The sequence below is a fragment of the Geotrypetes seraphini genome, chromosome 4 (genome assembly GCF_902459505.1).
Source record: "Geotrypetes seraphini chromosome 4, aGeoSer1.1, whole genome shotgun sequence".
Taxonomy (NCBI): domain Eukaryota; kingdom Metazoa; phylum Chordata; class Amphibia; order Gymnophiona; family Dermophiidae; genus Geotrypetes; species Geotrypetes seraphini.
Window position 1 is genome coordinate 175,973,404 of NC_047087.1, and position 27,177 is coordinate 176,000,580.

Sequence of the window (27,177 nt, forward strand, 5' to 3'; positions counted from 1 at the left end):
CATAGTTTGGCGTCATCGGCGAATAGTGTTATTTTACCTTGAAGCCCTTGAGTCAGATCCCTTATCTTCTCTGTCCTTCAACAAAGCTATCAATTAATTCTAGTGACCTGAGACAAGGCCTACTTCTGTTTCCAGTGACCTCAGCACAAAACACATATTTAGATCAATATATTATCTCATATTTGTCTTATCTGGTTTATGTTCTGGCTTATCCAATTGTAATTTTATATAGCCACTCATAAAGCCTTCTCTTGGTTTAAGTCCCTGTCTTTATCAATATATATTCCCTCACTAGTAAAATCCAAAGTGATGAGAAGACAGTGTAGTGGCTATTTTATATTTCATGCTTGCCTATTCCACCACCTGTCCATTTTTAATAGGCTGCCATGCCCAGGTTCATTTGAGCCAAAGGGCCACATCACCTCCTGCCAGCAGGAGAGATGCCAACTCTCTCCTACCAGCATGCAACCCCCCTCCCTATGCCTCCGATGATCCCCACCCTCTCCCCCTTACCTTACTTAGATGCCTCTTCAAAAGGAACTTCTCCTGAGTGCATTCTGGGATGTACCAGGGAGGGGCCTGAGGCTCTAAGACACCTAAGGCCCCTCCCATAGGAAGGGGATCTGGGCCAATCAGAGCATTAGGCCCCACCTAACTTAAGTTGAAAACACTGTTTAAAAAAATAAAAGCTCATTTTAAAAGGCAAGATGTAGGTACCTTAAACAATGGCACCTACATCACATGTACGGAGGTGCTTTATAATGCTTAACACCCCTGTAGCTGTGGATAACACCAGAAATAGAGTTAGGTGTTGTAAAGCACCTCCATCAGCACAATTCATGTAAAAGGTAGATTTTGTAAAAGTTACCATTGTGTGATTGACACCTGATCGATGGCTGTTTTGTAAGGTGGACGCTGACGATGGCACTGTTTATAGAATCCTGGCCTCTGTGCCAATCTTGATATGATTATAGGGATCACTCTACTAAATGAACTTGCAGTCATCAGGTACCATGTGATACCGGTTAGCATGAATGACCACATTGTTAATCCCTGGATGAATAGAACTGATTAACTGGACAGTGGACATTTTTCATGCATGTAACCTGCTTTTCTGTGTCAGTTTCATGCATTAATGGACTTCTTACTATATTATTAAATGTCAAAATTTGTACTAGGTTTTACTCCACCACATATGTGAAAGAGAGGTTGCCAAGCGTTATACACACACACACATATATATATATATATATATATTTATTTATTTTTTTTTTTTTTTGGGGGGGGTGGCTCTACAATGTGGGCTGCCTGAAACATGCTTAAAATGCTATGCACGTTCTGCACCAATCTTGATATGATTACAGGGATCATTCAACCAGATAACTTTGTACTTGTCATCAGGTGTTAAGTGATCCCAGTCAGCACGGATGATCACATTGCAAATCCTTGGATGGACAGAACTGATTAACTGGACAAGTAATATTCAGTACAGTGACGACATTTTTCATGCATGTAACCTACTTTTCTGTGGCGGTTCTTGTATTAATGGACTTCTCATTATACCCCCTTTTACAAAACCGTGCAAGGTTTTTAGTGTATGCCAGTGCGCTAAATGCTCTGTGCTGTTCCGACGCTCATAGAAATTCTGACAATCAGAGCAGTGCAGAGCATTAAGTGCACCAGCTGGTGCTAAAAACCTCTTGCAAATCTACAGATGGACAAAGCATTTTCATAACTAACAATAACATAGGCAACCAAAAATATAAATCCCCCCCACCCCATTATACTTTAGAGTAGACCAAACTAAAAGTTGACTTCACCAAAGCTTAGATATTTATGAGTCTTAAAAAATGAGTCTGTTATATAAATAACATTTCCATCCCTAAGAATGAGGAATACAGTAAAATTCTACAATGAACAATCTGCATTTAACCTCATTCGACACCTTCTTCCTGACTGCTTATGGAAGGGGTCAAAAGAACAGATAATTGAGATAGGGGGGTAGAAAGCAGAGCCGCTAGCAACGGATGAGTCAGTTTGCTCTTTATACCTTGTTCCCTTGCTTCTGGGCGGCTGCTTACAGGCTTCACATTGTTAAAAGGAACAATCAGAAAGAAGGCGGCTACACTAAAGTGAGCCTGGAATGCCCTGACAAACGCTATGGGAGCCTTAGAATGAGGCCTAGAATGCAACGAGAGAAGCTATTGGAGCCTCAGAATGAGGCTTGAAATACATAGACAGTCGTAATAGCACTCGTTGAGTAGTGAATCCTCAAATCCTCCTCACCCAAAAAAACTGCTGACATTGCACTAATGTAAAATCCAGGATGGAGCATGCGTACTAGCTGTGCCGGAAAACCAGCAGCAGCTGCGGTTGCTTCACCTCACGCAGGCTGTGATTTTTTTTTCCACCCCGTTTTGAAGTGTATGCGCCTACATTCTTGTATGTGGAAGCAAGAAAGGAGCGTCGAGTCATCTTCGCGGCAACAAATCAAAGGTGAAAATAGCTCACTGCCGTAAAGCTGTTGTGTTCTCACGGTCTAATAATTTCAGCGCAAGAGTGCATGTATTTGTGAAGAGTCTAATCTGCTCATTAGTTTTTTAGGGCACTGGAGAGCAGCAGAAAAGTTGGGCCAGTGTTTGGATGGTTCACCCCTTTCTGACGCCTATGCTTAAACCATGGAAACGTTGAACGAAGCTTTAGAGTAGCTGATCCTAAACACTGCTCCAGCACTCAGGGAGTTGGTACCTATGCTACTCATTGTAATGACAGGATTGTAGGCTTCTGGCTTGCCGGTCGCAGCTTTCAGGTTAAAAAGTCACCTGACGCGTCATGTGTTCAACAATTTACTAAAACGCTACATACACTTTACTTTTGAATGAACACACACACACACACACGATTTATGGAAGTTGTTGCTTAATGCGGGTTTTTTTAAACTTTCGTTCTTTTTTTATTACTCGCTTCCATAGAAAACAGCAAAAATGATTTTTGCGTGACCTTTTTGGTTTTAGGTTTAGAATAAGTTCTAGCTTCTGAGTTAACAGGTAAGAACCGTAGACTTTTCTTTCAAAATACCAACGCTGATTTAGTGACTAAAAGCTGTTATTTAACCCTCCCTCTTCAACTTCGAGGGCTACCAAGGAGTGTTTTCTGATGGTTGCAAGTTGGCTCTTTCTTTTCCCCCTAGACTCATGAGATCTAAAGTGGTTCCTGAGATCATTTGAATGGACCTGCCTTCTCTGTACTGTCTGGTATTGAATCTGTCCCTTTCTATTTATTGTATCTCTTTGTTTTCCAGTGCAATAAGGATGGTATCTTGAACCATAGGGTCATTTATGCATGCTGGTGAGTAGAAAATTTCAATCATCGTTTTTCACTCCTCCTTCCTGGGCTGTGCTGAAGCATTCACTTATTACTTCTATAAGTGAGCATGAAAGTCTTTCTGATCTGCTCAGTTTGCTTAATTTTATTTTTTGTTTTTTTCATGGACTTTTGCGGTGCTAGAGTTCTTTCTGAGAAGGGTCTTCTTGCTTGGAGAGGAGCAGACACTTCTGTTGTAGTCTTTTGTATGATCTAGGTCAGGGGTGGGCAACAATAGTTCTCGAGGGCCGGAATCCAGTTGAATTTTCAGGATTTCCCCAGTGAATGTGCATGAGATCTATTTGCATGCACTGCTTTCAATGCATATTCATTGGGGAAATCCTGAAAACCTGACTGGATTCCGGCCCTCGAGGACCGGAGTTGCCCACCTCTGATCTAGGTCCTAGGTTCTGGCCTCAAAAACAGAGGGAAGTAAAATAATAGAGTGCATGAGAGCTGTTAGCATACAATGAAAGCAATGCATGCAAATAGAGCTCATGCATATTCATTGGGGAAATCCTGAAAACCCGACTGGATTGCGACCCTCGAGGAGGGTCTTTGACACCCCTGATATACAGCAAAGATGGTCTGCGCATACATCGGGATCACTTAGTAATGACCCGTGCGGTCGGTGGGGGGCGTTCCTCCGATCGCCCCCATTTGAATATTGTCCCGTCGTGAATTGGTCGGCCTGTCTTGGATCGAACACGGTTAGTGAATCGGGCACATGGTGTCTAGGACCTAGATTCTCAAAAGGTTGTGTTAAAAACTGACAGGCCACTGTCACAGCCATTATAGTAGCGATTAAAAAAAAAAAATAGCGAGTTGTACTCCAAAAAATGCTCATGCAAATGAGGTTGGCAGAGAGTAGTGAAGATTTGCTAAATTTGCATGTACCCATCACTGGTGATAGCAATGGGCACATGCGCAGAATAAATGCAAAACAAACCCCAAAAAACACCCAACAACAAATCGAGCTGCCGAAGCTGAGCAACCCTCCACCCAACAGCAGGAGAGATGCCCACTCTCTCTCACCGCTAAGCAACACCTCTCCCAACATCCCTTCGGCAGCGGAAGAGATGCCTGCTCTCTCCCGCTGCCAAGCAACATACCCCCAAACCCCTTTGGCAATGAGAGAGATGCCCACTCTCATGCCATCACGTAACCACCCCATTGCCTCCAATGACTCCCGCCCTTTTCCCTTTACCTTACTTAGATGGCTTGCCAGAGGTTATGCCTACTCTTTCCAGCCAGCAGGCCAACCTCTTCAAAATGGTGGGCCTTCCCCTACCTGATGCATCCTGGAATGCATCGACGAGGAGCCTAAGACTCTGACTGGCCCGGATGCCTAAGACCCCATCCATAGGAGGGGCCTTAAGCAACCTGGGCCAATCAGAGCCTTAGACTCCTTCCTGGTGCATTCGGGGAGGGACTTGAGGCTCTGATTGACCCCAGGTTGTTTAAGAGCCCTCCTATGGAATGTACCGGGAAGGGGCCTAAGGCTCCTTCTATGGGAGGGACCTTAACCTGGGCCAATCCCCTGTGCATCCCCTTTTCAAGTTTTATTATAAATTTGATTTATCGCTTATTCAAAATTCTAAGCGATGTACACATCAATAAAATTGCAAAATTTTAGGGAGTAACAAAACAAATGAAAAACTAAACCTTGCAGAACATATTAAAGACTAACCTTACAAACATATTAAAACAAAAGGAAAGAATGGGAAAAGAAATACAAATTGTTGATAGTAGATAATAGGCATCCCTCCAGCCAGCCATTTAAGTAAAGTAAGGGGGAGAAGGCAGGGGGCATCAGTTGCATGGAGGGGGCATCTCTCCTGCTGCTGAGGGAGTGTTGGGGGGGTGTGTGTGTTGCTTGGTGGCGGGAGAGAATGGACATCTCTCCAGCTGCCAAGGGAGTGTTAGGAGGTGTGTTGCTTGGCAGCAGAGAATAGATATCTCTCCCACTGCCGGGGGGAGGGGGAGGGCTATAATACACGTGCTTAAGAAGCGTGCTTTTACCACTCCCACCAAAAAAAACCCAACCCTATAATTTATGAGAATAATGGAACTTTTTTTTATTTTTTTACGCTAGCCAGGGCCGCCATCAGGGCAGTACTACCAGTCCTGCATTCAGGGGCCTGGAGCTGACAGGGGGCCCGGGCTCCCCCAGGGTCCTAGGCAGTGTTCTAAGGAAGGGGCGCCAGTAGCTCGCCAAGGCAAAGCGAGTCGATCACCCAGGACTCACTTTGCCTTGGTGATCTAATCTATCGGGCCGATCAGTCTTCCTCTCCCCGACGTCAATTCTGTAGTCAGAGAGGAAGTTCGGGCCAGCCAATCGCTGACGGCAGAATTGACATCGGGGAGAGGAAGACTGATCGGCCCGAAGCAGAGAGAGCATGCGTCGGCTTTGGGGCCTGTTATCCATTGGTGGGTCCTGTTCCCCGATGGCAGCGGCAGTGGCAGTGGCTTGGGGAACGGCAGGGAGAAAGAAAGAAAGGAGGCAGGCAGGGAAACAGAAGAAGAGAAACAGAAAAAAAGAAAGGGGGCATGAAGAGAGGAAGAAAAAGTTGGGGGAGGGAATGAGGAGAGGAAGCATACAGGCTGAAAGAAGGGAAGAAAGATTGGATGCACAGTCAGAAGAAGAAAGTGCAACCAGAGACTCATGAAATCACCAAAGATAGGAAAAATGATTTTATTTTAAATTTAGCAAAGTGGAGGCAGTATTACCACAGTTTTCAAAGGAATTTGCCCAAATAACTTAATAGTTAACTGGGTAAATTCCCAGAGATGAAAACTTCCCTTCACTTACTATGCACAGTTCTGAATTCATATCTGCTGTCTATATTTTACAATATGGTCCCCTTTTACTAAACCGCAATAGTGGTTTTTAGCGCAGGGAGCCTATGAGCGTCAAGAGCAGCGCTGGGCATTCAGCGCAGCTCCCTGCGCTAAAAACTGCTATTGTGGTTTAATAAAAAGGATGGGGGGTATATTTGTCTATTTTTGTATGGTTGTTACTGAGGTGACAATGCATAGAGTCATCTGCCTTGACCTCTGAAAAAAACCCAGAATAGGAATGATAATTAACATTTTCTCAGCGTATAGTGTGCTTTGTGTTTTTTAATTTTATTGTTGGTAGATCATTTTGACTTGGTCATTTTAAAGTAGCTCACAAGCTCAAAACGTTTGGGCACCTCTGAGCTAGAGCGTTGAAACTGTGTATTTCTATTTTATCCTCCCTTTTACAAAACTGTGGAGTGTTTTTTAGCGCCAGCCGTGGTGGTAGCAGCTCTGATGCTCAGAATTCTATGAGCGTCAGGGCTGTTACCACTGTGGCTAAAATCCACACTACAGTTTTGTAAAAGAGTGAGGGGTTAGTTTGTGATGACATATTCCATACTAGTCGAAGGTGTTTTCTGTGTTCTGCGTGTTCGAAAGACATGGTTTTCTGTTAGGATTGACGGTGTAGGATTGATCTGTGCTGGTCTGGCTTGTTTAGTTTTACAATGGGTGTATTGATGTACTGCTCACTGCAATATGTAAGATGCTGCCTTTTCCTAGGTACTCATGTGTGACTGTGGTTTGTTACTAAAAATCATGTTTTTCTTACAGATGGGGGGGGTGCCAAAAAATGATGGGCCCCGGGTGTTACATATGCTACGTACGCCACTATATGTAAAGATACCAGAAAGCTGGCATAGCAAAAACTTTAAGTAAATTGTTATTCTTCTAAGTTTTGAGTATTTAACCCTCCCACAATCTCACGGGCACTCGTTTCAAGTTTATTGAGATTTTGATTTAAACGCAATCTAATATAATAAAATGCTAGGCCGCGCATGCGCACTCAAAAGTCGTGTGCCCTGATCCGTCACGGAAAAACGAGTGCGCGTGCGCGCCCCTGGCTCTCACTGTGCACTATGCTCAAGCTGCCGCCACGGCTCCTCTCTCGAACTGCAGCAGGATCGAGAGAGGAGCTGCGGCGGGGGCTTTCAGGACAGAATATGATTACCATGTTTCTTTAGGCAGCCCCGGTTGTTTACTTGGATTCAATGTCAGCATTAGGGTTCGCCGGCCGCAAGCCGTGAGAGCCGGGTGAGGAAGGCCGCCGCAGCCTCGCGGCTAGGTAGGGGGACAACAATCGCGCTTATGCTCAAGCCGCCGCCACGACTCCTTTCTCGAACCGCACCAGGATCGAGAGAGGAGCTGCGACGGGGGCTTGAGCATAAGCCCATTGTTGTCCCCCTACCTAGCCGCGAGGCTGCGGCGGCCTTCCTCACCCGGCTCACATTGAATCCAAGTAAACAACCGGGGCTGCCTAAAGAAACAAAGTTTCACGGTGCTTCGCCCGCCAAACAATTCCTGCCGTTGCCGAAATTTGCTCCACCGTTCCTTCCCTTCCTCCATCAGGTACAGTTCAGTTCCGCCTATGTTAAAAGGAGCTGCTTTGAAATTGGAGCCCTGCCGCCACTGTAACACGTTCCCTCTGCCGCGGTCCCATATGTCAGAGAAGGGGCAGGACCAAGGCAGAGGGGAAAGTGCTACGACAGTGGCAGGCCTCCGATTTCGATGCAGCTCCTTTTAACATTGGTGGAGCTGCACTGCACCTGATGGAGGGAGGGAAGGAAAGGTGGTTGTGCGCTGTTGAGCCCCTCTTTGCCCTCAGACCCTCTCCTAACTGCTCCCTCTTGTCTCAGACTACTGGGGGGGGGGGGTGCCTGTCTTCAGCTGCAGGGATGGAGGGAGGGAAGAAGAAAGAAGGGGCCCTGGCAAGCGAGTTATCAAAAGCCAACCATAGCCTGGGACTCCTACATGGTATGAATAATGACCAGACAACAAAAGGTAAGAAAAATCATTTTATTTTCTCTTTTGTGATTACGATTTGAAATGTGTCTTGAGGGAGGCTGCCGCCGCGGCTTTGGATAGAGGGGTACCATTTTCGTGGGAGCTGGCCTTCGGAGAGGCTTGGGACGCGGGGACGGATGCGGGAGGGGCTGCCGCTGCGAAGGGCTTTGGTGGGGGAGCCAGCCAGACCGCGAGTGTGGGGACGTTGTAAGCGCGGATTGGTCAAGGAGCCGCCGCTGCCGAGGCTTTAAAATTGCTCTCCCACCGTCACTCCCTCCCGCCCCGGCTCTGCCTCTGCCCCTGCCCAGGTTCAAAAGCAGGAGAGGCGGTCATCTAGCACCCGTTAATCTAACGGGCTTAAACACTAGTATCAAATATTTTCAATGCGTATAACAAAAATAAATTTGGGGAAATAAATAAACATAAACCATTTGAACAATAAACATACAAACATATCCATAGATGATTAAAATTACATAAGGAGTACAAGGATAAACTACATTTGTTTAAAAATGTGTTCTCCGCGCCTGCTCATAAATTTGTTGACTGGAAGGATCCAGCAATGTGGCCAGATGCCATTCAGGACAAAGACAGAGAAAGAATTGTGCAATTTGGATTAATGATGGAAGATGATTTAAAGCAAATGGCACAGTCTATGAGTAAAGATCTTGACGGACGTTCTTTTTATGAATATCTCTATGCCAAATCACCCAATGGACGTGAGAAGATTTTACGGGACTGGCTTAGGTGGAGCATTAGCAGAAAAGTATGTGTGTATTTGGCCCATGGAAGGGCCCATGGGGGGGGGTGGAAGGGGTGCGTGGGGGGCCCAATAGGATTGCTCAGTAAGGGGCCCAGAAATTTCTGATGGCGGCCCTGACGCTAGCCAAATCAAAACACATGCCACAAGATGCACTTTTAACAGTGCTGGCACTATTCCGGCACCCCCAGACTGATTTTTGTCGCCAAAAGCCAACGCCACTCTTTCAGAATGACTCGGCGATGTTTAAGAATCCACCGGAGTGCTTGTTTTAATATTAAGGAGCCCATTTATATGGCAGTATCAAAGACTGCTAGAAAACTGGTTAAAGACCATGATAAGCTGTTTTGATAATCCACCACTAAAATTAATGCAGGCTAAACTGTCTGGCACCAGTTTAGCGACAGTGTTAAAAATAACTTAAGTTTGCAGAATTTGGCCCTAGGTGCCTTTTGTTTGTGACTGGCAGCCTGAAGATTTAGCGCAAACAGACTTCAGATCCATAATGCATTCCAGGCCATAGTAGGTAAATGGGGTCATCCCACTTTCGACCTTATGGTTACAGCAAAGAACAAAAAAGCGAGTCAATTCTTCAGCTGAAGAAACAAACCCAGAAGTGCAGGGCTAGAACCCTAGTTCAACGCTGACTGGAGAACGGGCATCTTTATGTGTTCCAGTCATGGCTTATATTTGGAAGAGTGATTTGCAGGATTGCAAACCATCAAATAGTAGTGATTCTAGTGGCACCAGATTGACCAAGATGCCCTTGGTACTTGGATCTGGTCTGCCTTCAGGAGGAGCGGTCTCTCTGACTTCTGGTACACCCAGACTTGCTTTCCCAGGGGCTAATTGCCTTTGAACATTTGGGTCACTTTGGTCTTAAGGCTTGCTGCACTAGCCCAAAAACGATATTCAGAAGTGGTCATTGCTATCCTCCTTAAAACCAAAAAGCAAGTAACAACTTCAGCATATGCCAAGGCATGGGAGATTTTCAGCACTGGTGCAGTAGAGAAAAGGTGGAGCCTGGCGAGGCACCAGTCTCGTCCATCCTGAGATTCCTGAAAGAAGGCTTTGATGAGCCTGGCAGTGGCATCCCTTAAGGTCAGGTAGCAGGATTCTCCTGCTTCCGAGGTTCCTTAGCAGCCCACCCAGACATCAGTTCCTGAAGGGAGTCCTGAGACTGAGGCTGCCAGTTCAGTGTCCCTTTCCATCTTGGAATCTTAATATAGTGTTGGAAGGGCTTAGTAGGGCTCCATTTGAGCCTTTGCAGGAAGCCTATTGGTAATATTTAGAAATAAAACAAAAACAAAGGAAATAAACTAATACCTTTTTTATTGGACTAACTCAATGCATTTTTTGATTAACTTTTTAAAAAATGTATTTATTGAAGTTTTCCAAAGGAACACAATGTAATATAACACACAAAGAGATAACTTCCGTTCCGATCGGCTGTGTGCTGCAATCGGCAGTGGTGTACCAAGGGGGGGGGGCGGGGAGGGCGGTCCGCCCTGGGTGCAGCCATAGCGGGGGGTGCACAGCCGGCCAGGTCCCCTTACCTTTGTGGCGCTTCCCCCTACCGACCGACAACAGGCCCGGTCCGACAAACCTCCCTGCCCTATAGCCACGAATCTAAATTACCTTCTTACAGTAGCTGTAAGAAGGTAATTTAGATTCGTGGCTACAGGACAGGGAGTTTTGTCGGACCGGGCCTGTTCTGTTGTCGGGCGGGCGGGGAAGCGCCACGAAGGTAAGGGAGAGAGAAAGGGAGGAAAGGTGGAGTGGAGAGGAAAAGACGCTTAAGGGAAATGGGTAAAACTGAGGGGGGAGAAGGACGCTGAAAGCACTGGGGAAGACAAAGGAGTGGAGAAGGACGCAGAAAGGACATGGGGAAGACAGAGGAGGGAGAAGGACACTGAAAGCACATGGGGAAGACAAAGAGGTGGAGAAGGACGCTGAAAGGACATGGGGAAGACAAAGGGGTGGAGAAGGACGCTGAAAGGACATGGGGAAGACGGGGGGGAGAAGGACGCTGAAAGCACATGGGGAAGACAAAGGGGTGGAGAAGGCCGCTGAAAGCACATGGGGGAGAAGGACGCTGAAAGGACATGGGGAAGACAGGGGGAGAAGGATGCTGAAAGGACATGGGGAAGACAGAAGGGGGGAAGGACGCTGAAAGGAAATGGGGAAGAGAGAGTGGGGGAAGATGCTGGCAGGGAAGAAGACAGAGATGCCAGACTATGGGGGGAGCGGAAGGAAGAAGATGGGTGCCAGACCAATTTGGAAGGGGGGAGAAAGGGAGAGGCACAGTAACAGAGCAAATGGAAGACGCAGAGAGAAGAGAGACAGTGGATGGAAGGAATTGAATGAGGACATGAGGAAAGCAGAAACCAGGCAACAAAGGTAGGAAAAGAATTCTATTTCTTTTTGCTTCAGGATAAAGTAGTATATTAGTTGTGTTGATAAAAATTTATAAACATTAGAGGCTCTAGTAGAAACCCGTTTACAAAGTATGTATTCTTCCCAATTAATATTTCCAAATTAATAAAGTCTTTTTGCTTATTTGTAAATGGGTTTCTACCAGAGCCTTTAATTCAGTAGCATAATTAAATGAAATAACTATTTCTGAAGTTTATAGGGACAGGCGGGGACGGAGGGGATTCCTCACGGGGAAGGGTGGGGACGGAGGAGATTCCTCGTGGGGATGGAGGGATTCCTCACGGGGACGGGTGGGACTTTGGCGGGGATGAGTGGGATTTCTGTCCCCGCACAACTCTCTAAACCACACTGCAGCCCTAGACCGGGGCTCAGCAGCGCCCTCTGTGGTTACCAGTGAAAGCACAATAGCGTGTGACCCAGGATAGAGTCACCCTGCAGGTTTTCCACAAATCCTAATTATTGATTCAGACACGGTGGGTTGAATGGCAAAAAGTGAAAACTTTTACTTGTTCAAAATAAGAAAGTCAAGAATGGCATACAGTTCAAAATAAACCATCAATGTCCAAACCGGAAACAAAATAAAGTCAGAGGAAAACTCTGATGGTCTTCAGGATTTGTATTTCCCTAAACAAACAATTCACTCTGTGTACTGCCTTCTCACAGAGCAGCTTTATTTCTCCAATTTCTTTTCCCAAAAATCTGCTCCTCAGCAGCACTCAGATAAGTTCATAATTTCAAAGGTTCCCAGAGATATTCTTATTCATTCAAGCTCTCTCTGGTCAAACACACACAAAAATCAAGCCTCCAGCCCAAAATCTGTAACAGGGCTGGGTGAAGAGGAGTCCATTAAACTTGCCATCAAAAGCTTTCAAACCTCTCTCCCAGGTCTTGGCAAGCTTCTCCCCGCTCACTCTTAGCTTCAAACAATAATTGTACAATCCTGAAAAGTCTTTACCAGTGACTAGGAGCAGAAAAGAACCTAGCCACAAAAATAAGGAAAAACACAAAACTCACAGTGACTCAGCACAGACCCAGGGGCAGGAGCTGCCAATCCTCATGGCTTCCCTTGCAGCAGAAGGTGGTGTGGTCCTCAGCTTCTTCCACACCGGGGTCTAAGGCATTGCCCCACCTTGCCAGAAATGCCTAACTTGGGAAACCTCTTATCTCCCTCTCGCCTCCTTTCCCAAGAACAAACTACTTGTTTTTTAGGAGAAGGAGCCACACCCTGCTCTACCTGAGCTTGCTCACAACTGTGCTACTCTCCCTGGCTCCCCCCGGTGGACACCAAGGAAATAACATGGACCAGAACAGGCACGGAGCCTGGCTGGTCACAAAGGTCATAGAATACCTTTTATATTGGCCACTTTCTGGTTCTGCTTTGATATCTGCTGGAGTTAAGTCACCAATAACTGCAATTTGGTCTGCAATTGCATTATGGGCTTCAGAGAGTTTGCATTTAGCATAACTTAAGGCATTTTGCTTGCTAATCCGTTGAATTTTTAGAGGAGAGATTCCTAGTGGCGAAAAGCTGGCATTGAGGTTTTCAGATGCATTGGTAGAGTCATCACTGTCAGAATCAGACTTAGGGCTACTTAGATCTTGCAGTTTGACACGCAAGTCTTGTCTGCATCTTGGGCAAAGCTTTTGGCCTGGTTTAAACTCGTGCTTTGTGATAGATTTTAAATGATCAGCTGCAGGAAGATCAATTGGGCGTAGACCTTTGATATTGCTGTGATTCTGTTTTCCGAACAGAATATAAAAGTTTTTGTGTAGAAATTAGAAATTCGTCAGAATCAAGGCTTCATGATGAGTACAGATATTAGATTCCACGGACAAAGTAGAAAGTCCAGAGCGTCTTTTAATTAATTCTTGGTCAGGCAAAGAGAAATCAGAAATAAGCTTCAAGCAACTTTCTCCAGAATAGAAGGTAGATGGTTTCTGGCATTCAGAAGTATCATAGATTCCACTACTACAGGGCTCTAGCTTATTAGTCTCCATAAGATAAGAGTCACCTAAAAATACAGAATAAAAGTAAGGTGAAAAATATCAGCGTGAGAAGACAATGAAAATAGAGCAAAGCAAGTTGTACATGTCAGCAAGTGCAGAGTAAGTTTCCAAAATCCACACAGGCATATCCTAGTTAACTAGGGAAAGAACCAGATGCTGCTGAGAAAGAATAGATGAAAGCAACATGCCAAAGGCAAGTTTTGTCAAATAATGAAGTCATATGGTGTTATAAGGTTATGATGAACCTTAAAGCCAGACTTGTTCATACAGCCACTGTGCTGTGATAGTTGAAAGTCAGAACATGTTCAGAAAAGCTGCATGTATCGGACATACTACTACAGCTATGTATACATTCTTGTGAATCACATGATTATGTATTTGGGCTTGCACGCAGTAAGTAGTTTGTGCAAGCCAATGCATGTTTTGTCTGTCATCTTGCAAAAGTGCACAGTAAGTTAGTCACATGCTGAGCATATTATGAGACGAGTACTTGTGGCTGGCAAAGTTTGGTTATGAGTTTTCAGATCAATATAGTTCCACTGCACATTCACAATGAAGTGCCAATGACCCTTCAACATAACATGTTTACGCAAGCAAACTTATCTTGAAACCAATTCTCATCAAAGAAAGATCGGGTCCAAGATGCTACAGGATAGCTTCTGTAGCAAGAAACATGTTCTTTCAAATGATATACACCCACACATACACACACACACACAAAAAAAAAAACACTACACATTAGAGATATTTGAATCTGAAGAACAGTGAAAATTTGCATAAATGCATAAAGCCATATTTTTTGGATGGTCATATCTTCAGCTTCACTTGACTGTAAAAACTCATATTGCAAATCTTGGAAGTACCTCATGGTACATGTCTGCTGGTAAAGTTGTACTCTCAGCTGACTTACCTACCAGCACCAGTATGAAGCCAAACTGTGCCAAAAATTTTCATTCATGAATTTGTTTGCCTACTTTTCTGACCTGTAGAAATGGAAGCACGTTCGCAAAAGATTTCAAACTTGGCACAGAAACTTTCCCCAAGGTGTTGTACCAAACTGCAAAATTTCAGACTCCTAGGTAGTTTCCTTCTGCCGCAGTGTTTAAGCAAAGTTGGCGATTTAGGTCATACGATTGCTTTTGTTCAACCACCCCTAGCTCCTGACCAAAATTTTGTAGAGTATCATTTGAGACCCTAAACACCCCCCCTGTAAAATTTGGTTGTATTTCAAGGTGGTCGAGCATGGGCGATTTTCAGTATTGGTCCACTTGACATGAAATGACCCTTTCTCCTTCCTAACATAGGCTTGCAGAGCAATGACCTTCCCCCGAAGCACTCCTTTCAATGCCTCCCACAGTAATATAGGATGAATTTCGTTAATATCATTTAGTTCCAGATAGTCTTTAATCGCATTTGTTAATTGCTCCAGAGAAGATGGTTCTGCCAACAGACTATCATTAAATCTCCATTGAGTAGCTTTACAGGGCCTCTCACCCCCCAGCAGAAGCAAACTCAAAGCAGCATGATCTGCTAAAATAGTAGTATGAATCTCACAGTGTTGTATGGACTGACAAAAAGCCATATCTCCCAGCCAATAGTCAATACGTGAAACAATATTATACACATCAGGATGATAAGTATACTCTCGCTCCCCAAGATGCTGAACCTGCCAAATATCCTGTAACCCCCAGTGGGATAATAACATCTGCAAGCCCTTACAGTTAGCTGGCGCAACTGAAGATCTACGAGAGGAGCTATCCAAGTAGGGATCTTTTTTTTTTTTTTTAAATTCTTTATTTATAATTTTAACAATTGACAATCTATAAAAGTCAAAAAAGCAAAAACAGCCTGTATATCTAAAGTGTATCAATACAAAATATTTCATATTACGGGAAATAATGAAAAAATACAGGTTGTAATTAGTCCACCATATATATGGAGAAGGAGCTGAAATTAAGCTGAAACTAATATAAACAAATAAATTTTAAAGGAAAACTAAAGATGAGGTGATAAAGGTCCTAAACTTTTCTTTTTTTACAAGCTAACTTACTGGAACATAACTCGGGAAGCTTCTATATGTTGTACTTTAGTGGAAATAAATTTGGATAATTGCTTCAGCTCATAAAATACATATCTATTTCCATTAAAGACCATAACACACTTGCAGGGATATCTCAAAACAAAGGTTGCTCCCAGCTGAGTGACCTTTGTCCTCAAGATCAAAAATTGTTTCCTTCGCTTTTGGGTAGGATGAGACACATCTGGATACATTCTTAAAACATTAGACAAAAAGGGAACGTCCTTATATTTGAAAAACAACATATGCATCCATTCCCTATCTGAATCTATGGCAAATTGTATCAATAATGTAGCTGAAGTCTGGACCTCCATATCCGACTTCTTCAGGAAATTAGATAAGTCCAAACTATCAGCAGATAAATTCTGCTGGTTAGGACTTTGAGCTTTAATTCGTCTAGGTAAGTAATATATTTTGGAGATTGGAGGATATGAGGTCTCTGGTACCTTAAGAACTTCATTCATCTTTTAAACATAACTAAAGCAGTTGTCGGAAATATTTTGGGGAAATTAATAATCCGGAGATTACATCTCCTAATGGAATTTTCCACCATTTCTTATGTATTTTCCAAACTTAATACTTTAGTCTATTTTTTTATCTATTATCTCCGGTGGCTCGTAGCCGCCTTTTGAACTGCTAGGGTATTCTTTTATTTACCTCATTTTGTTCAGCATCAGTGAGAGGGGGGGGATGGGTAGGGTGGGTTTGATGATTTTTGTATTAAATTTTGAGTTACTTTGTTGTTCTTTGTTCTTGATTTTGATTGTATTTGCTCAATAAAATATATTTAATGATAATCAAAAGACTTAAAACTAATAATCCGTACAAAATTGTGTCAATGGGTCCCAAACATCCTTAAATTTTTTATAATGTGTTAATTGTGTTGCCCTCATACGTTCAAATTTATAAGTTTGGCACAAAGATTCCACCAGAAACTATAATTTAGCCTATCCCAATTTTTCCAAGTTTTTAAAATAAGCTGTATGGCAACTCCTATCATGATGAGAAGCAGTTTATTATTATGTGAAATTATTGGACTCTTGACCAACAATAACGTACCAAACAGCATTATATCATACGTCAATGCCACTGGAACTTCCAATATTCTATTTATTTGATCCCAAATGGATCGCCAAAATTTAAGTATCAAGGGACAAAAGAAGAGCAGATGATCCAGCGTCCCTATATCGAGATGACAGTGCCAGCATCTATTTGACTTAGAACTATCTAATTTTTGTAATCGAACAGGGGTCCAAAAACTTCTATGCAATAAAAAAAACCAAGTTTGTCTCATAGATGCTGACGCTGTACATCTCATCCTCCAAGACCAAATTCGTGGCCATTGAGGAGCAGAAATTTGCTGCTTTGTCTCAATGCTCCAAATGTCTCTAAGACTAGTTTTTGGTTTCTTATTCAAAAATTCAGATATTAATTTATACCACTTGGCTGCCTGATGTCCCAGCAAATCTGTCTGGAAGCACAAACCCGGCAAGCTAAACTGCGTTTCTAAGTTTCACCAATCGGGGAACCCCTCCTGAATGGCCTGCTTCAACTGCAACCATTTATATACTTGATTTTGCAATACCAAATGTTTGTTGCAATCTTGGAGTTCAACTATAAGGACTGAACTGTGGATAAATGAATTGGAATAGGTGTTAAGTTATTAAATTTCAATTTCTGCCATGTATCTAATAAAATTCTATACTTTAGTCTTAAGTTCCAAATTTTCTGAGAACGCCATGGTACACCTTGAGGAAAGTTGCTCAATTTGATTTCCCAAGGAAATTTGTAAGCTAGATATCGCCTCCCATAATGATTCCATAATAAAGACCTTGGGTCTAATCAAAGGGGCAATCTCAGTTCTGGGCTCTGCAGTGGAAAGCAAAGTACCTTTTGCCCCTGTAGAAATCATTGACGTTTTCTGGGCTTGTTCCAGTCTCCCCGCTGGCTGTAGTGCTGTTAAAGAGAACTCTTCATGCCTTCGTTCCTGGACAGAAATTCTGTCCTGTTGGGCCAGCAGAAGAACGTCCTGGGTCAGTCCAGCCGACAACATGCCTCAGGACGAGTCGGTGGGCTCCGATCATCCGGGAATAGAGTTGCTCCCTCGAAAGAGAACTTGCGCGCCTCAGCTTGCGCGCCCCCTCCATCTGAGGATTGATCCTCTAGATGTGTTGTTCGGGAGCTTCACTCAACAAAGAGATCCATTGGCTCAGTCTGAGCAACAGCTGATTCATCCGGGAAAACCTGAACCTTTGATTTTCTCTTCACCATTAGGCAAAAGAGAGAACATTTTTCAAAAGAACCGCGTCGGCGTCTCCCTGCTGAGCTCACTCTGCCATATTAGGTAAGCTCCTCCTCCAAAGTGGGGATCTAACACTAAATTACAATCAACCCCCAGTTAAGAGCATACAGGGACTCAGGGTTTCATCAAGCTGCATAAAAAAATCCCCTTGTCCCATATTGGGAGTATACAAATTGCAAAGGGTATACATCTGACCAGCAATAGAGACACAAAGCAAAAAATAACGCCCATCTGTGTCTCGTATCTCTTTGGTCAGCTGGACCCGCAAACTGTTGTGAAAAAGTATGGCAGCCCCCTTCGTTTTCTTAGCATGTTGATTAGAAGCAAAATAAATGACAGAAAAACCCGGGGGGCATACACACGCTTATGTCTAGGCAGCAAGTGGGTCTCTTGCAAGAACACAATTTGAGCCTTTTGACGTGCCAGCTCCTTATAAAGAAGATGTTTCATTGGGACAATGAGCCCCCTAATATTAAGAGAGAAAAATTTCAAATCGCCCATAAGGTTAGAAACAAAACCAAAAAACAAGCAGACACTCTAAAAAACCCCTCCTCCATAGCATTCCATCCCCCCCAATCCCAACTCCTTCCCCCTCCTACCCAGCCAAACACCAAATGCTCCCCCTACCCACCCCACTTAATCTCCAACCTGTGCAGTAAGCTCTTCCATCCCATCGCTTAACACAACACCAAAAGAAGGAAGGAGTCCTCTTCGCATGCCCTTCTCCTGAATTTAAACTCAAAATGCCCCGTATTCAATGGTCTCCAACAAGGAGAGCCAAACAGTACAACTCAAGCACACTATTAAACATTCAAATAATGTAACACACAAACAGAAAACTTGTCCCATGTCCATTCAGTCCCGCCAAATAGCAGCCAGTACCAACACAAAGCATACCACCACTAAGGTGGTGAACAAACAAATAGCCAGTGAAAGAAAGTTAAAATAATCAGGTGCCATGGCGTCCAATAGGCTTCTGATCAGCAAACTGCCTTTTCAGACAGCCGCTCTCTCTCCAAACTCGCTGCCAATAGGGTTGCGGTGGAAGATTCAGGTGCGTGCGGCTCGCTGACTTTTGGAACGAGGATTCAGAAGTAGATGTTCCAAATTGTATTCCAGAAAAGAACTCCGTTGTTTCCTCCAAAGACTTTACGATTCGTGGAGTATCTTCTAAATAAAACAGTAAGGCAAAGGGATGGCGCCAGCGATAGCAAATTTTTTTCTCATTAAGATACCTCAACAAAGGTTTCAGTTCCGCTCTACGTTGCAACATGACTGTAGAGATTTTGTTAAATCTCTATATCAAAAGTGTCCCACTTAAGCTCTGCCATATCCCTCGCTCTTTGTTAAATCATTTCCTTCACTTTAAAGTCCTTGAAGCACACTATGATGTTTCTTGGTTTATTGCCCCTAGGGGCTGCCAGGGCTCTGTGTGCCCACTCTAAAGCAATAAGCTCAGGAGCTGTCGAATCCGTCTGCTTTTCCAAGAGCATACCTGCTATTTGTTGTACCACCAGCTCACAGTCTTTATATTCCTGCACCTCAGGGAGCTCCTGGATTCTCAAGTTAGCCCGGTGGCTCTGGTTTTCCTTGTCTTCAAACTTATCTAAAACACTAGTTTGCTGCATTTGTAAGTCTTTACAGCGCAAATCAAGTTGGCCCATAGCCTCCTACTGCTCATCAACATGTGTTTCCAGATCACCGACCCGGGCGCCTAACGCTGTGATTTCTCTCCGCAATTCCGCTGCTAGTGTGGTGAACTCTCCTCTCATTTCCTTTATCTCACGGCGAATGTCCAAAAACATTGCTCATATCTTCGTCAGTGGATCTGGAGCTCCTGGTTGAATGCACTCTGCTGGTACTGCGGCCGTAGTAGTCATAGGTGTGGGCGTAGTCTCAAACAGTGCAGAGGTACTGTCAGCGATGCAGGCCTCATGGGTCCGAGTGCGAAATCGCGCAGTGTTTTACATGTTTGGTGAGTCATCAGGCGAAAATTCATAGAAAGCTCCCTGTCCCCAAACAATATTTGCTGATGTGAACTCGCATACACGATCGGATCAAGGAGCTATTACGATCTTTGCTCGGAGGGCATGCGGAGCTGAATTTTCAAACGTCCATCTTGAACGGTGATATCACTTCCTATCTCTTTATGATTAACTTTTGACGGTAATCCCTTTCTATAGAGCAGAAATAAGCAAATGTTAACAAATATTAGTATATATAAGGGAAACATGAAAGCATTTGTGATATCATGTTCCCTGAAAATAAGCCCTAGCATGATTTTTGGAGTAGGTCTTAATAAAAGCCCTACCCCCAAAATAAGCCCTAGTTAGATCAACCTTCGCAGCCTCTCCCGAATGTTTCTGACACTCCACAACTCTATCCTTGGATTTGCTGGCAACAGCGCTTCTGCCCCCCTGCGCAGCCGATCCCTGCCAACTCTCCCATCGTGAGACCAACATACCTCCCTCCAAATAGCGGTGTCGGCACCACTCTAAATAGGCTGCTTCATGGTCTCCCACTAGGGCCTTACCTCTGCTGCATCGCGGTGGGAGGGTCAGTGGTTTGGCGGGGTTCTGCGCGGAGGTGGGAGGGAGGGATAGAAAGATGCTGCTCAAGGGTTCTGCTGCATGGGGAGATGGATGGATAGAATGATGCTGTGCAAGGGTTCTGCTGCACAGAGAGATGGGAGGGAGGGATGATGGATAGAAAGATGCTGTGCAAGGATTCTGCACAGGGGGATGGGAGGGATAGAAAGATGCTGTATAAGGGTTCTGCTGCATAGGGGGATGGGAGGAATGGATAGACGGCACAAGGGGATGGGTGAGAGGAGAGGAAAGATGCTGCACATGTGAAGTGAGAAAGGAAAGAGGAAGAATTGGGGTGGAGGGGAGAGGAAGGGAGAGATGTTCATTGTACATGAAAAAAATACCTCTCCCAAAAATAAACCCTAGTGTGTTTTTTGTATCCAAAATGAATATAAGACAGTGTCTTATTTTTAGAGAAACATGGTAGTTTCACAGGAAGAGGGAAGGATGAGTGAGTAAGTAGGAGACAGAAAGTGACAAAGCAGTTTTCTTATTGTCTTTTGAAAGTGTATTGTGCTATAATATTAATCTTCTATGTATATTATATTTTGTGTACAATTGTAGTTTAAAAAATGAATAAAGAAGTAAAAACAAAATTCTTTGTAGTGTGAAATGAAGCTATGGTCTTTAAGTTCTGTCTAGTAGGTATCAAAATATTTCATTATTTTAATTTCAAAGGTCTTGTGTTCTTGGATTGTCTTAAAATTTCCTTTTAGTATTCTCACAATAAAATCACTGGTGCAGTAGTCAGTTTTTCCAAAGTGTTGTCCGACGGAGGAGACATCCTGGTTGGTATTGCAATTTTTTATATATCTGTGTAAGTTTATCCTAGTCTTTAGCATCTGGCCTGTTTCACCAATTATGTAATACCCTTCTTTGCACTTTTTGCATTGAATGATATACATGACATTAGAAGATGAACATGTGAAGGATCCCCTAATGTTATATTGAATGTTTTTCCCATAAGAGTGACCTTGGGATCCTTTGAGATGTGCTCACCCAGTTTGCGGCTTGCCACACCACAAGGATGTGTGCCATGCTCTTCTTTATGAGTTTGTGTAGGGAGTTTGCTTTTGCAGTTTCTGTTTCAGATTAGGTGGCTAACGGAAGGCCAGCACAGGTGATGCTGGGAATATTTCTTTTAGTAATTCATCTTCCTGGCGTAGTGTTTGTAGATCTTTTATAATTTTTCTTAGTTTTTCCATCTCTTGATTGTATATCACTACCAAGGGGGTCCTTTCTATGATTTTCTTGTCCTTGTAGTGCAATAAATTCTCTGGGTGTTTTAAGGGATGAGGCAATATTCTTGGAGACTATTTTAGGGTTGTATCTGAAGAAGGGGTTACCATTGAAAGCTAATCATAAAATGTATCGAGTTAGTCCAATAAAAAAGTATTACCTTATTTATTTCTAAATATTACCAGTAGATCTACAGAGTGGATGTATCAGCAAGGGAGGATGTCACTTTTGGCTCCTTGGTACTGCACACAGGCTCATCAAGCTCACCCTACTTTGGGGGACTGCTTAAGTATGTCCATGTGGTTCAGCATACCATCCCTATTGCACTAGAAAAAGAGATTAGGTTTTTACCTGTAATATCTTTTCCAGTAGATAGGGATGGTATATTGAACCCCTTATGCTGTCGGTTTTTGATGCAAATTAAATATTTATTTTAAAAAATTTAAATACTGCCTAGAAATAAGCATTATCCCAGGACAAGCAGGCAGCCTATTCTCACATGTGGGTGATGTCATCGATGGAGCCTGGATGCGGACGCCTCACAAGCAGACTTGCTTGAAGAAACCAGAAGTTTCGAGTTGACCGCACCGTGCATGCGCGAGTGCCTTCCCGCCCAGCGTAGGGCGTTTCTCCTCAGTTATCAGTTTTCTGCGGAGCCGAGAAATCCATCTTTGACTCTTTGCGTTTAACTAACTAACTTCGTGCCTTCTCTCACTGCGATTTTGTGTTATTTTCTTCATGAATCGCTGTGTTTCTTTTATTTCTTGTTTAAAAAAATAAATAAATAAATTTTCTTTCTTCTGTCCAGTTGCTGGGGCAGGCCGCTCGGCTGCAGCCCACGGGCTTTGATCTTACAGTGGCTGTTTTTTCCTTCTATGTCCCGGCCAGCTACCGGCTTCATGAAGTGTAGCCAGTGTCAGACCCACATACCAGGTGACTTAAGTGCCTTGGGCCTCACCATCAACCGAAGTCGTGCAACCGCTGTGCTGCTCTTCAACCTCGTGCTTACACGTCGTCTACTTTCAGTGGAGAGGCTCTTCCAGATGAAATCCACTTCTTCCTCCACTCCGAAGTTGACCCTGGCCTCGACTTCAACCGAGGGTTCACCGGCCTCCCCTGCTTCGACCTCGAGCCTTCCTCGTTTGCAACGGCTCTTTCCTCGATGACAACTGCTGTATCTTCCCCTGTATCCTCAGTGAGCTAGCGCTGCAGACAATTACACCGGTGGTGTTTCAGGTGCCTAAGACTTCCAAGTCGAAGCACATTTCCACTGCCTCGGTGGAACCTCTAGCCAAGGCAGATGGTCCGGTTTCAGATGTGGATCCATCCTTGCTGGCCTCTTTCCAGACCATGTTTGGGCAGCCATTTGTTCAGTTATTGAGCAAATATAGTCCTGCCTCGACAATGCCTCTTCTACTTCAGCTGGGAAATCAGCAGTATCCCGCGAGGTCGAGTCTTTGCTTCTGTCCCGAGCTCCAGATTCGCACTTGATGCAAAGAGCAATCTTTGCGAGTGTCTGGTCTGGCATATGCACACTCGATGCAAGGAGCAGAGTCTTTGCGAGGGTCTGGTCTGACATAGTCACACTCGCGGCAAGGAGCACAGTCTTTGCAAGGGTCTGGTCTGACATAGTCACACTCGCGGCAAGGAGCACAGTCTTTTGGAGTGCATCGAGATTCCTCCATCCAGCCTCTGGAGCTTCGATCCACAGCTTCAAGCCCCATCCATTCCCTGGTGGCATCGCCTGCTTCCATCGCCGGGGCGAAGGCTCCTCGACCTTTGAGATCTGCTTCTCAGCACAGTTCTCATCGACGTTCGAGGCTTGCTTCCAGGCATTGCTCTTCTTCTAAGGAGCGCCTGTCTTCCACTAAGCCACCTGCATCTCCTAGACCGTCGATCCCTCGATCGAGGTATCCACTTCCACACCTCGACGACTCAGTAGTCTCGATTACCTCGTCCATGTCTCCATATTCTTTTGATGCCTTTTTTTTTTTCCAGCCGAAGTTTCATCTTCGATCCAGGCTGCCTCGACGTCCTCGAGTCCTTCTCTAGGCAGGGCATTACCGGATCTCCTCATACCATTCCAGCTGTTCCAGGCACATTGCACTCCTGGAAGGGATGGGAAGACTATGGACGAATTTCGACGTCACATCTATCAAAATGCTATGATGTCCTCTAAAGTCCTTAATAATAATTTTGCCTAAATTTTTGAGTTATTTGCATAATCAAAAGCACTTTGAATTTCAAGAAGTCCTTGCTTCTTTATCTCAACTTCGATTGCATCTCCTCCAGTCATCCTATGATGCTTTCGAGTTGTCTGCCCGGGCAGCTGGTTGCTCGGTAGCTATGTGTCGCTTGCCTGGCTTCGTACCATTAATATGGACCCTAATCTTCAGGACCGCTTAGCTAATATTCCTTGTGAGGGCAATGACCTCTTTGATGAATCTATCGAGGCAGCCACAAGAAATTGTCTGACCATGAAAAATCCTTTGCTTCTATTGTCAGACCTAAGCTAAAGCCAGCTCCTGCCAAACCTACACGCCCTGCTCCTATCTGTCAGTGGCGTTTTGCTCCGAGGATGGCTCCTTATAATCGCCCTCCTCTCAAGAAACAGCAGCCTCCAAAGCAACAAAAACCTCAACCTACTGCTGCACCTAAGGCTACTCAGCCTTTTTGACTGTTTAAAAAAGAGCATAACCTCCACCGTTCTGACTCTGTCTCTTTTTCCCCCTATAGGAGGTCGACTCCATCATTTTTATCACCGATGGATGACTATTACATCTGACCTCTGGGTGCTGACCATCATCAGGTTCCACCAGAGCTTCTTCCAATCCTTCCCAGACCGCCCTTCTTCTTCAGGAAGCTCAAGCTCTGCTTTGCCTCCGTGCCATCGAACCAGTTCCCTTGGAACAGCAGAACAGGGGATTTTATTCCCGTTACTTCCTTGTTCCGAAGAAGTTTCCAAGTTTCCAAGTTTATTGATTTTTAATATCCCGACCATCAAACAATTGTCTGGCCGGTTAACAATCAGCTTAAAAAAAAAAGAATAGATAGAAATAGGTTGTGAATGGAAATATCTTAAATTAAACATAAATGACAAAGACTTGACATACTTGAATGTGAGGAAATTGTGGTGGAAGGGAAAAAAGTTACATTGTATAGAAGAAATGGAGAGAGTGGGGAGGGGATGAACATGAGGAGGGGGGAACGTTAATGTAATGAATAATGGATACTTGTCTAATGAATGAAAAAGAGCATTTTTTTTTTTTTTTTTTTTTTTTTTTAGGTTTGGTTAAACGCATCCTGAAATAAGAATGTCTTTAAATTTATTTTAAATTTAGCAAGTTGTTGTTCATCACGGAGATGTTGTGGCAGTGAGTTCCACAATGTAGGAGCGGTAACAGCGAAATTGGTTTTACGAGTATAATAAGAGTCTTTTAGGGACGGTATAAAAAGGAGCTTTTGGTCTGAAGATCTCAATGTGCGCGGGGAACTTTGGGGTATAAGAAGCTTATCAAGAAAAGTTGGTTGATGTAGAAGTTTGATTTTGAAAGTGAGAAGAATGATTTTGTAAGTAATACGGTAAGAGATGGGAAGCCAATGAGCTTCCTTTAAAAGAGGGGTGACGTGGTCATATTTGCTTTTTTTATAGATAAGTTTTATAGCGGTATTTTGTATTAGCTGGAGGCGTCGTAGTTCTTTTTGTGAGAGGCCGTTAAGAAGGGAATTGCAGTAATCTAGGTGAGAGATTACCAGAGAGTGGGTCAAGATAGTGATAGAGTCAGTGTTCAGAATGGATGTTAAAGATCTGATAATGCGGAGTTTAAAAAAACATACTTTTACTACAGAGCTGATATGCTCATGGAAGGTGAGATTGCTATCAATGATGACGCCGAGTAATTTAATTTTTGTTTCCATTTGTAATGGGGTGGATTTAATAGAAATAGTTCCGAGTAATGATTCTGATTTTTTGATGGGAAGTAGAAGTACACGAGATTTATTTATGTTGAGTGCGAGTTTGTTTGTATATAGCCAATCATGTATGGTATCCAGTTTATTATTTATGTCTTTTGTATCTGTAATATTAGTAGTATTGATAGGGTGGAGGAGTTGAATATCGTCGGCGTAGGCGAAAATGGTGAATCCGATGGATTGGGCTAGTGTAAGGAGGGGAGAGAGAAATACATTGAATAATAAAGGCGATAGTATAGAACCTTGTGGTACTCCGAAAGTTTGTGATTTGGCTGAGGAAGTTTCATTTTTTACGCTGACTATAGAGCTGCGTTCATGAAAATAAGATATGAACCAAGAGAGAGCAGAGTCAGTTATGCGGCAGTCTTTTAAGAAGACGGGCGATCTGCGGCCCATTCTGGATCTCAGGGCTCTCAACAAATTCCTAGTCAAAGAAAAGTTTTGGATGTTGTCCCTGGCATCCCTTTATCCCCTTCTCGAGCAGAACGACTAGTTATGCTCTCTGGATCTCAAGGAGGCCTACACTCATATCCCCATTCATCCGGCCTCCCATCAATATCTCAGATTTCGGTTGGGGAATCTGCATTATCAATACAGAGTACTATCCTTTGGCTTGGCCTCGTCTCCTAGAGTGTTCATCAAGTGCCTGGTAGTGGTAGTCTCAAGGGGTTATTGTAGTGACCCAACGGACTACAAAGTTTGGGATTCGAAATCAACTTTCCCAAATCTCAACTTCAGCCCTCACAGAATCTACAATTTATTGGAGCTGTTCTGGACACTGTCCAACTCAGAGCATTCCTCCCACAACAACGACTGGAAGCTCTTCTTCAACTCTGTCATACAGACCCGCTCTACCATCTCAGCGAGACACATGATGGTACTGCTCGGTCAAATGGCTTCCACAGTACACGTGACTCCTTTTGCCAGACTTCACCTCAGAATTCCTCAGTGGACCCTGGCATCTCACTGGACGCAGGTTTGCAATCCACTTTCTCAACACATAACAGTCACTCCTTTATTGAAACAGACTCTCCGTTGGTGGATGCTCTCTTCCAATCTTTCCAGAGGCTTGCTTTTTCAAACGCCCCCCCCATCAGAAGGTCCTCATGACAGACTCTTCGACATACGCTTGGGGCGCTCATCTCGATGGTCTCCGTACTAAAGGCCTCTGGACCAGTACGGATTGTCAGTGTCATATCAATCTGTTGGAACTCAGAGTGATTCTCAAAGCTCTCAACGCTTTTCAACTTCTTCTTCACGACCAAGTAGTCCTCATTCGGATGGACAACCAAGTTGCCATGTGTTATGTCAACAAAAAGGGAGGGACGGGATCTGCCAATGCAGAAGACATAGACATAATTGCAGTCTCTGAAACGTCTGAACAGGCTGCGCTTATATTCTCTAGAAGAGCGCAGAGAAAGGGGGGACATGATAGAAACATTCAAATACGTCACGGGCCGCATTGAGGTGGAGGAAGAAATCTTTTATCCTATGGGTCCCACGGCGACAAGAGGGCACCCACTAAAGCTCAGGGGGGGAAGATTTCATGGGGACACCAGGAAATACTTCTTCACCGAAAGGGTAATTG

The 27,177-nt window shown here is 44.0% G+C and overlaps 1 protein-coding gene across 5 annotated transcripts in view; it reads left to right on the forward strand.

Annotated features, from left to right (window-relative positions):
* The first annotated feature begins 2,172 nt into the window (after positions 1-2,172).
* SLC38A7 (solute carrier family 38 member 7) overlaps positions 2,173-27,177 on the forward strand; it is a 154,248-nt gene continuing 129,243 nt past the window's right edge. The window contains exons 1-2 of one of the 5 annotated variants that reach the window (XM_033943313.1): positions 2,178-2,496; positions 3,302-3,348. The gene's annotated coding sequence lies outside the window, so the exon portion shown is untranslated. Of the gene's footprint in view, positions 2,497-2,593; positions 3,048-3,301; positions 3,349-27,177 lie in introns of those variants that run through there. The other 4 variants (XM_033943314.1, XM_033943315.1, XM_033943311.1 and 1 more) reach the window with 4 other exon arrangements.